Genomic DNA, 13788 nt, shown 5'->3' with positions numbered 1-13788 from the left:
TCACAATCATACAATCGCAATCATACAATCACAATCATACAGAAACAATCATACAAACTTAATTATACAACCACAACCATACGATCACAATCATACAATCACAATCATACAATCACAATCATACAATCACAATCATACAATCACAATCATACAATCGCAATGAAAGAATCACAATCATACAATCACAATCATACAACCATAATCATACAATCACAATCATACAATCACAATCATACAATCACAATCATACAATCACAATCATACAATCACAATCATACAATCACAATCATACAATCACAATCATACAATCGCAATCAAAGAATCACAATCATACGATCACAATCATACAATCGCAATCATACAATCACAATCATACAATCGCAATCATACAATCACAATCATACAATTACTATCATACAATCACAATCATTCAATCACAATCATACAATCACAATCATACAATCACAATCATACAATCACAATCATACAATCGCAATGAAAGAATCACAATCATACAATCACAATCATACAATCACAATCTCACAATCACAATCTCACAATCACGATCATACAATCACAATCATACAATCACAATCAAAGAATCACAATCATGCGATCACAATCATACAATCACAATCATACAATCACAATCATACAATCGCAATCATACCATCACAATCATACAGAAACAATCATACAACCTTAATTATACAACCACAATCATACGATCACAATCATACAATCACAATCATACAATCACAATCATACAATCACAATCATACAATCACAATCATACAATCACAATCATACAATCACAATCATACAATCACAATCATACAATCGCAATCATACAATCGCAATCATACAATCACAATCATACAATCACAATCATACAATCACTATCATGCAATCACAATCATACAATCACAATCATACAATCACAATCATACAATCACAATCATACAATTACTATCATACAATCACAATCATACAATCACAATCATACAGAAACAATCATACAACCTTAATTATACAACCACAATTATACGATCACAATCAAACAATCATAATCATACAATCGCAATCATACAATCACAATCATACAGAAACAATCATACAATCACTATCACACAATCACAATCATACAATGACAATCATACAATCACAATCATACAATCACAATCATACAATCACAATCATGCAATCACAATCATGCAATCACAATCATACAATCACAATCATACAATCACAATCATACAATCACAATCATACAATCACAATCATACAATCACAGTCATACAATCACAATCATACAATCACAATCATACAATCACAATCATACAATCACAATCATACAATCACAATCATACAATCACAATCATACAATCGCAATCAAAGAATCACAATCATACAATCACAATCATACAATCACAATCATACAATCACAATCATACAATCACAATCATACAGTCACAATCATACAATCGCAATCACACAATCACAATCTTACAATCACAATCATACGATCCCAATCATACAATCACAATCATACAATCACGATCATACAATCACCATCATACAATCAAAATCATACAATCACAATCTCACAATCACAATCACACAATCACTGTCATACAATCACGATCATACAATCACCATCATACAATCAAAATCATACAATCAAAATCATACAATCACAATCTCACAATCACAATCACACAACCACATTCATACAATCACAATCATTCAATCATAATCATACAATCGCAATCATACAATCACAATCATACAATCACTATCATACAATCACTATCATACAATCACAATCATACAATCACAATCATACAATCGCAATCATATAATCACAATCATACAATCACAATCATACAATCACTATCATGCAATCACTATCATGCAATCACAATCATACAATCATAATCATACAATCACAATCATACAATCACAATCATACAATCACAATCATACAATCACAATCATACAATCACAATCATACAATCACAATCATACAATCACAATCATACAATCACAGTCATACAATCACAATCATACAATTACAATCATGCAATCACAATCATACAATCACAATCATACAATCACAATCATGCAATCACAATCATACAATCACAATCATACAATCACAATCATACAATCACAATCATACAATCACAATCATACAATCGCAATCATACAATCACAATCATACAATCGCAATCATACAATCACAATCATGCAATCGCAATCATACAATCACAATCACACAATCACAATCATTTAATCACAATCATACAATCGCAATCATACAATCACAATCATACAGAAACAATCATACAACCTTAATTATACAACCACAATCATACAATCACAATCATACAATCACAATCATACAATCACAATCATACAATCGCAATCATACAATCACAATCATACAATCGCAATCATACAATCGCAATCATACAATCACAATCATACAATCACTATCATGCAATCACAATCATGCAATCACAATCATACAATCACAATCATACAATCACAATCATACAATCACAATCATACAATCACAATCATACAATCACTATCATGCAATTACAATCATACAATCACAATCATACAATCACAATCATACAATCACAGTCATACAATCACAATCATACAATCACAATCATACAATCACAATCATACAAGCACAATCATACAATCACAATCATACAATCACAATCATACAATCGCAATCATACAATCGCAATCAAAGAATCACAATCATACGATCATAATCATACAATCACAATCATACAATCACAATCATACAATCACAATCATACAATCACAATCATACAATCACAATCATACAATCACAATCATACAATCACAATCATACAATCGCAATCAAGGAATCACAATCATACGATCACAATCATACAATCGCAATCATACAATCACAATCATACAATCGCAATCATACAATCACAATCATACAATTACTATCATACAATCACAATCATTCAATCACAATCATACAATCACAATCTCACAATCACAATCTCACAATCACGATCATACAATCACAATCATACAGAAACAATCATACAACCTTAATGATACAACCACAATCATACGATCACAATCATACAATCACAATCATACAATCACAATCATACAATCACAATCATACAATCACAATCATACAATCACAATCATACAATCACAATCATGCAATCACAATCATACAATCACAATCACACAATCACAATCATACAATCACAATCATACAATCACAATCATACAACCACAATCTCACAATCACGATCATACAATCACGATCATACAATCACAATCTCACAATCACAATCACACAATCACAATCATACAATCACAATCATACAATCATAATCATACAATCGCAATCATACAATCACAATCATACAGAAACAATCATACAATCACTATCATACAGTCACAATCATACAATCACAGTCACACAATCACAATCATACAATTACAATCATGCAATCACAATCATACAATCACAATCATACAATCACAATCATACAATCACAATCATACAATCACAATCATACAATCACAATCATACAATCACAATCATACAATCGCAATCAAAGAATCACAATCATACAATAACAATCATACAATCACAATCATCCAATCACAATCATACAGTCACAATCATACAATCGCAATCACACAATCACAATCTTACAATCACAATCATACGATCCCAATCATACAATCACAATCATACAATCACAATCATACAATCACAATCATACAATCACAATCATACAATCACAATCATACATTCACAATCATACAATCACAATCATACAATCACAATCATACAGTCACAATCATACAATCACAATCATACAATCACAATCATACAATCACAATCATACAATCACAATCATACAATCACAATCATACAATCACAATCATAAAATTACTACCATACAATCACAATCATACAATCACAATCATACAATCACAATCATACAATCACAATCATACAATCACAATTATACAATCACAATCATACAATCACAGTCATACCATCACAATCATACGATCACAATCATTCAATCACAATCATACAATCACAATCATACAATCACAATCATACAATCACAGTCATACAATTACTATCATACAATCACAATCATACAATCACAATCATACAATCACAATCATACAATCACAATCATACAATCACAATCATACAATCACAATCATACAATCACAATCATACAATCACAATCTCACAATCACGATCATACAATCACCATCATACAATCAAAATCATACAATCACAATCTCACAATCACAATCACACAATCACAGTCATACAATCACAATCATTCAATCATAATCATACAATCGCAATCATACAATCACAATCATACAATCACAATCATACAATCGCAATCAAAGAATCACAATCATACGATCACAATCATACAATCGCAATCATACAATCACAATCATACAATCGCAATCATACAATCACAATCATACAATTACTATCATACAATCACAATCATTCAATCACAATCATACAATCACAATCTCACAATCACAATCTCACAATCACGATCATACAATCACAATCATTCAATCACAATCATACAATCGCAATCAAAGAATCGCAATCATACAATCACAATCATACAATCGCAATCATACAATCACAATCATACAATTACTATCATACAATCGCAATCATTCAATCACAATCATACAATCACAATTTCACAATCACAATCTCACAATCACGATCATACAATCACAATCATACAATCACAATCGTACAATCGCAATCAAAGAATCACAATCATGCAATCACAATCATACAATCATAATCATACAATCACAATCATACAATCACAGTCATACAATCACAATCATACAATCACAATCATACAATCACAATCATACAAGCACAATCATACAATCACAATCATACAATCACAATCATACAATCGCAATCATACCATCGCAATCAAAGAATCACAATCATACGATCACAATCATACAATCACAATCATACAATCACAGTCATACAATCACAATCATACAATCACAATCATACAATCACAATCATACAATCACAATCATACAATCGCAATCAAGGAATCACAATCATACGATCACAATCATACAATCGCAATCATACAATCACAATCATACAATCGCAATCATACAATCACAATCATACAATTACTATCATACAATCACAATCATTCAATCACAATCATACAATCACAATCTCACAATCACAATCTCACAATCACGATCATACAATCACAATCATACAATCACAATCATACAGAAACAATCATACAACCTTAATGATACAACCACAATCATACAATCACAATCATACAATCACAATCATACAATCACAATCATACAATCACAATCATACAATCACAATCATACAATCACAATCATGCAATCACAATCATACAATCACAATCACACAATCACAATCATACAATCACAATCATACAATCACAGTCATACAATCACAATCATACAATTACAATCATGCAATCACAATCATACAATCACAATCATACAATCACAATCATACAATCACAATCATACAATCACAATCATACAATCACAATCATACAATCGCAATCAAAGAATCACAATCATACGATCACAATCATACAATCACAATCATACAATCACAATCATACAATCACAATCATACAGAAACAATCATACAACCATTATTATACAACCACAATCATACGATCACAATCATACAATCACAATCATACAATCACAATCATACAATCGCAATGAAAGAATCACAATCATACAACCACAATCATACAATCACAATCATACAATCACAATCATACAATCGCAATCATACAATCGCAATCATACAATCACTATCATGCAATCACAATCATACAATCATAATCATACAATCACAATCATACAATCACAATCATACAATCACAATCATACAATCACAATCATACAATCACAATCATACAAGCACAATCATACAATCACAATCATACAATCACAATCATACAATCGCAATCATACAATCACAATCATACAATTACTATCATACAATCACAATCACTCAATCACAATCATACAATCACAATCTCACAATCACAATCTCACAATCACGATCATACAATCACAATCATACAATCACAATCAAAGAATCACAATCATGCGATCACAATCATACAATCACAATCATACAATCACAATCATACAATCGCAATCATACCATCACAATCATACAGAAACAATCATACAACCTTAATTATACAACCACAATCATACGATCACAATCATACAATCACAATCATACAATCACAATCATACAATCACAATCATACAATCACAATCATACAATCACAATCATACAATCACAATCATACAATCACAATCATACAATCGCAATCATACAATCGCAATCATACAATCACAATCATACAATCACAATCATACAATCACTATCATGCAATCACAATCATACAATCACAATCATACAATCACAATCATACAATCACAATCATACAATCACAATCATACAATTACTATCATACAATCACAATCATACAATCACAATCATACAGAAACAATCATACAACCTTAATTATACAACCACAATTATACGATCACAATCAAACAATCATAATCATACAATCGCAATCATACAATCACAATCATACAGAAACAATCATACAATCACTATCACACAATCACAATCATACAATGACAATCATACAATCACAATCATACAATCACAATCATACAATCACAATCATGCAATCACAATCATGCAATCACAATCATACAATCACAATCATACAATCACAATCATACAATCACAATCATACAATCACAATCATACAATCACAGTCATACAATCACAATCATACAATCACAATCATACAATCACAATCATACAATCACAATCATACAATCACAATCATACAATCGCAATCAAAGAATCACAATCATACAATCACAATCATACAATCACAATCATACAATCACAATCATACAATCACAATCATACAGTCACAATCATACAATCGCAATCACACAATCACAATCTTACAATCACAATCATACGATCCCAATCATACAATCACAATCATACAATCACGATCATACAATCACCATCATACAATCAAAATCATACAATCACAATCTCACAATCACAATCACACAATCACTGTCATACAATCACGATCATACAATCACCATCATACAATCAACATCATACAATCAAAATCATACAATCACAATCTCACAATCACAATCACACAACCACATTCATACAATCACAATCATTCAATCATAATCATACAATCGCAATCATACAATCACAATCATACAATCACTATCATACAATCACTATCATACAATCACAATCATACAATCACAATCATACAATCGCAATCATATAATCACAATCATACAATCACAATCATACAATCACTATCATGCAATCACTATCATGCAATCACAATCATACAATCATAATCATACAATCACAATCATACAATCACAATCATACAATCACAATCATACAATCACAATCATACAATCACAATCATACAATCACAATCATACAATCACAATCATACAATCACAGTCATACAATCACAATCATACAATTACAATCATGCAATCACAATCATACAATCACAATCATACAATCACAATCATGCAATCACAATCATACAATCACAATCATACAATCACAATCATACAATCACAATCATACAATCACAATCATACAATCGCAATCATACAATCACAATCATACAATCGCAATCATACAATCACAATCATGCAATCGCAATCATACAATCACAATCACACAATCACAATCATACAATCACAATCATACAATCGCAATCATACAATCACAATCATACAGAAACAATCATACAACCTTAATTATACAATCACAATCACACAATCACAATCATACAATCACAATCATACAATCGCAATCAAAGAATCACAATCATACGATCACAGTCATACAATCACAATCATACAATCACAATCATACAATCGCAATCATACAATCACAATCATACAATCACAATCATTCAATCACAATCATACAATCACAATCATACAATCACAATCATACGATCACAATCATACGATCACAATCATACAATCACAATCATACAATCACAATCTCACAATCACGATCATACAATCACGATCATACAATCACAACCATACAATCATAATCATACAATCACAATCCTACAATGACAGTCATACAATCACAATCATACAATCACAATCATACAATCACAATCATACAATCACAATCATACAATCACAATCATACAATCACAATCATACAATCACAATCGTATAACCACAATCATACAATCACAATCATACAATCACAATCATACAATCACAATCATACAATCACAATCATACAATCACAATCATAAAATTACTACCATACAATCACAATCATACAATCACAATCATACAATCACAATCATACAATCACAATCACACAATCACAATCATACAATCACAATCATACAATCACAATTATACAATCACAATCATACAATCACAGTCATACCATCACAATCATACGATCACAATCATACAATCACAATCATACAATCACAATCATACAATCACAATCATACAATCACAATCATACAATCACAATCATTCAATTACTATCATACAATCACAATCATACAATCACAATCATAAAATCACAATCATACAATCACAATCATACAATCACAATCTCACAATCACGATCATACAATCACCATCATACAATCAAAATCATACAATCACAATCTCACAATCACAATCACACAATCACAGTCATACAATCACAATCATTCAATCATAATCATACAATCGCAATCATACAATCACAATCATACAATCACTATCATACAATCACTATCATACAATCACAATCATACAATCGCAATCATACAATCGCAATCATACAATCACAATCATACAATCACAATCATACAATCACTATCATGCAATCACTATCATGCAATCACAATCATACAATCATAATCATACAATCACAATCATACAATCACAATCATACAATCACAATCATACAATCACAATCATACAATAACAATCACACAATCACAATCATACTATCACAATCATACAATCACAATCATACAATCACAGTCATACAATCACAATCATACAATCGCAATCAAAGAATCACAATCATACGATCACAATCATACAATCGCAATCATACAATCACAATCATACAATCGCAATCATACAATCACAATCATACAATTACTATCATACAATCACAATCATTCAGTCACAATCATACAATCACAATCTCACAATCACAGTCTCACAATCACAATCATACAATCACAATCTCACAATCACAATCTCACAATCACAATCTCACAATCACGATCATACAATCACAATCATACAATCACAATCATACAATCACAATCATACAATCACAATCATGCAATCACAATCATGCAATCACAATCATACAATCACAATCATACAATCACAATCATACAATCACAATCATACAATCACAATCATACAATCACAATCATACAATCACAGTCATACAATCACAATCATACAATCACAATCATACAATCACAATCATACAATCACAATCATACAATCGCAATCAAAGAATCACAGTCATACAATAACAATCATACAATCACAATCATACAATCACAATCATACAGTCACAATCATACAATCGCAATCACACAATCGCAATCTTACAATCACAATCATACGATCCCAATCATACAATCACAATCATACAATCACAATCATACAATCACAATCATACAATCACAATCATACAATCACAATCATACATTCACAATCATACAATCACAATCATACAATCACAATCATACAGTCACAATCATACAATCACAATCATACAATCACAATCATACAATCACAATCATACAATCACAATCATAAAATTACTACCATACAATCACAATCATACAATCACAATCATACAATCACAATCATACAATCACAATCATACAATCACAATCATACAATCACAATTATACAATCACAATCATACAATCACAGTCATACCATCACAATCATACGATCACAATCATTCAATCACAATCATACAATCACAATCATACAATCACAATCATACAATCACAGTCATACAATTACTATCATACAATCACAATCATACAATCACAATCATACAATCACAATCATACAATCACAATCATACAATCACAATCATACAATCACAATCTCACAATCACGATCATACAATCACCATCATACAATCAAAATCATACAATCACAATCTCACAATCACAATCACACAATCACAGTCATACAATCACAATCATTCAATCATAATCATACAATCGCAATCATACAATCACAATCATACAATCACAATCATACAATCACTATCATACAATCACTATCATACAATCACAATCATACAATCGCAATCATACAATCGCAATCATACAATCACAATCATACAATCACAATCATACAATCACTATCATGCAATCACTATCATGCAATCACAATCATACAATCATAATCATACAATCACAATCATACAATCACAATCATACAATCACAATCATACAATCACAATCATACAATCACAATCACACAATCACAATCATACAATCACAATCATACAATCACAATCATACAATCACAGTCATACAATCACAATCATACAATTACAATCATGCAATCACAATCATACTATCACAATCATACAATCACAATCATACAATCACAATCATACAATCACAATCATACAATCACAATCATACAATCACAATCATACAATCGCAATCATACAATCACAATCATACAGAAACAATCATACAAACTTAATTATACAACCACAACCATACGATCACAATCATACAATCACAATCATACAATCACAATCATACAATCACAATCATACAATCACAATCATACAATCGCAATGAAAGAATCACAATCATACAATCACAATCATACAACCATAATCATACAATCACAATCATACAATCACAATCATACAATCACAATCATACAATCACAATCATACAATCACAATCATACAATCACAATCATACAATCACAATCATACAATCGCAATCAAAGAATCACAATCATACGATCACAATCATACAATCGCAATCATACAATCACAATCATACAATCGCAATCATACAATCACAATCATACAATTACTATCATACAATCACAATCATTCAATCACAATCATACAATCACAATCATACAATCACAATCATACAATCACAATCATACAATCGCAATGAAAGAATCACAATCATACAATCACAATCATACAATCACAATCTCACAATCACAATCTCACAATCACGATCATACAATCACAATCATACAATCACAATCAAAGAATCACAATCATGCGATCACAATCATACAATCACAATCATACAATCACAATCATACAATCGCAATCATACCATCACAATCATACAGAAACAATCATACAACCTTAATTATACAACCACAATCATACGATCACAATCATACAATCACAATCATACAATCACAATCATACAATCACAATCATACAATCACAATCATACAATCACAATCATACAATCACAATCATACAATCACAATCATACAATCGCAATCATACAATCGCAATCATACAATCACAATCATACAATCACAATCATACAATCACTATCATGCAATCACAATCATACAATCACAATCATACAATCACAATCATACAATCACAATCATACAATTACTATCATACAATCACAATCATACAATCACAATCATACAGAAACAATCATACAACCTTAATTATACAACCACAATTATACGATCACAATCAAACAATCATAATCATACAATCGCAATCATACAATCACAATCATACAGAAACAATCATACAATCACTATCACACAATCACAATCATACAATGACAATCATACAATCACAATCATACAATCACAATCATACAATCACAATCATGCAATCACAATCATGCAATCACAATCATACAATCACAATCATACAATCACAATCATACAATCACAATCATACAATCACAATCATACAATCACAGTCATACAATCACAATCATACAATCACAATCATACAATCACAATCATACAATCACAATCATACAATCACAATCATACAATCACAATCATACAATCGCAATCAAAGAATCACAATCATACAATCACAATCATACAATCACAATCATACAATCACAATCATACAATCACAATCATACAGTCACAATCATACAATCGCAATCACACAATCACAATCTTACAATCACAATCATACGATCCCAATCATACAATCACAATCATACAATCACGATCATACAATCACCATCATACAATCAAAATCATACAATCACAATCTCACAATCACAATCACACAATCACTGTCATACAATCACGATCATACAATCACCATCATACAATCAAAATCATACAATCAAAATCATACAATCACAATCTCACAATCACAATCACACAACCACATTCATACAATCACAATCATTCAATCATAATCATACAATCGCAATCATACAATCACAATCATACAATCACTATCATACAATCACTATCATACAATCACAATCATACAATCACAATCATACAATCGCAATCATATAATCACAATCATACAATCACAATCATACAATCACTATCATGCAATCACTATCATGCAATCACAATCATACAATCATAATCATACAATCACAATCATACAATCACAATCATACAATCACAATCATACAATCACAATCATACAATCACAATCATACAATCACAATCATACAATCACAATCATACAATCACAGTCATACAATCACAATCATACAATTACAATCATGCAATCACAATCATACAATCACAATCATACAATCACAATCATGCAATCACAATCATACAATCACAATCATACAATCACAATCATACAATCACAATCATACAATCACAATCATACAATCGCAATCATACAATCACAATCATACAATCGCAATCATACAATCACAATCATGCAATCGCAATCATACAATCACAATCACACAATCACAATCATTTAATCACAATCATACAATCGCAATCATACAATCACAATCATACAGAAACAATCATACAACCTTAATTATACAACCACAATCATACAATCACAATCATACAATCACAATCATACAATCACAATCATACAATCACAATCATACAATCACAATCATACAATCGCAATCATACAATCGCAATCATACAATCACAATCATACAATCACTATCATGCAATCACAATCATGCAATCACAATCATACAATCACAATCATACAATCACAATCATACAATCACAATCATACAATCACAATCATACAATCACTATCATGCAATTACAATCATACAATCACAATCATACAATCACAATCATACAATCACAGTCATACAATCACAATCATACAATCACAATCATACAATCACAATCATACAAGCACAATCATACAATCACAATCATACAATCACAATCATACAATCGCAATCATACAATCGCAATCAAAGAATCACAATCATACGATCATAATCATACAATCACAATCATACAATCACAATCATACAATCACAATCATACAATCACAATCATACAATCACAATCATACAATCACAATCATAC

This window comes from Megachile rotundata, unplaced genomic scaffold (assembly GCF_050947335.1).
Source record: "Megachile rotundata isolate GNS110a unplaced genomic scaffold, iyMegRotu1 scaffold0019, whole genome shotgun sequence".
Taxonomy (NCBI): Eukaryota; Metazoa; Arthropoda; class Insecta; order Hymenoptera; family Megachilidae; genus Megachile; species Megachile rotundata.
This window is presented reverse-complemented; position numbering follows the sequence as displayed.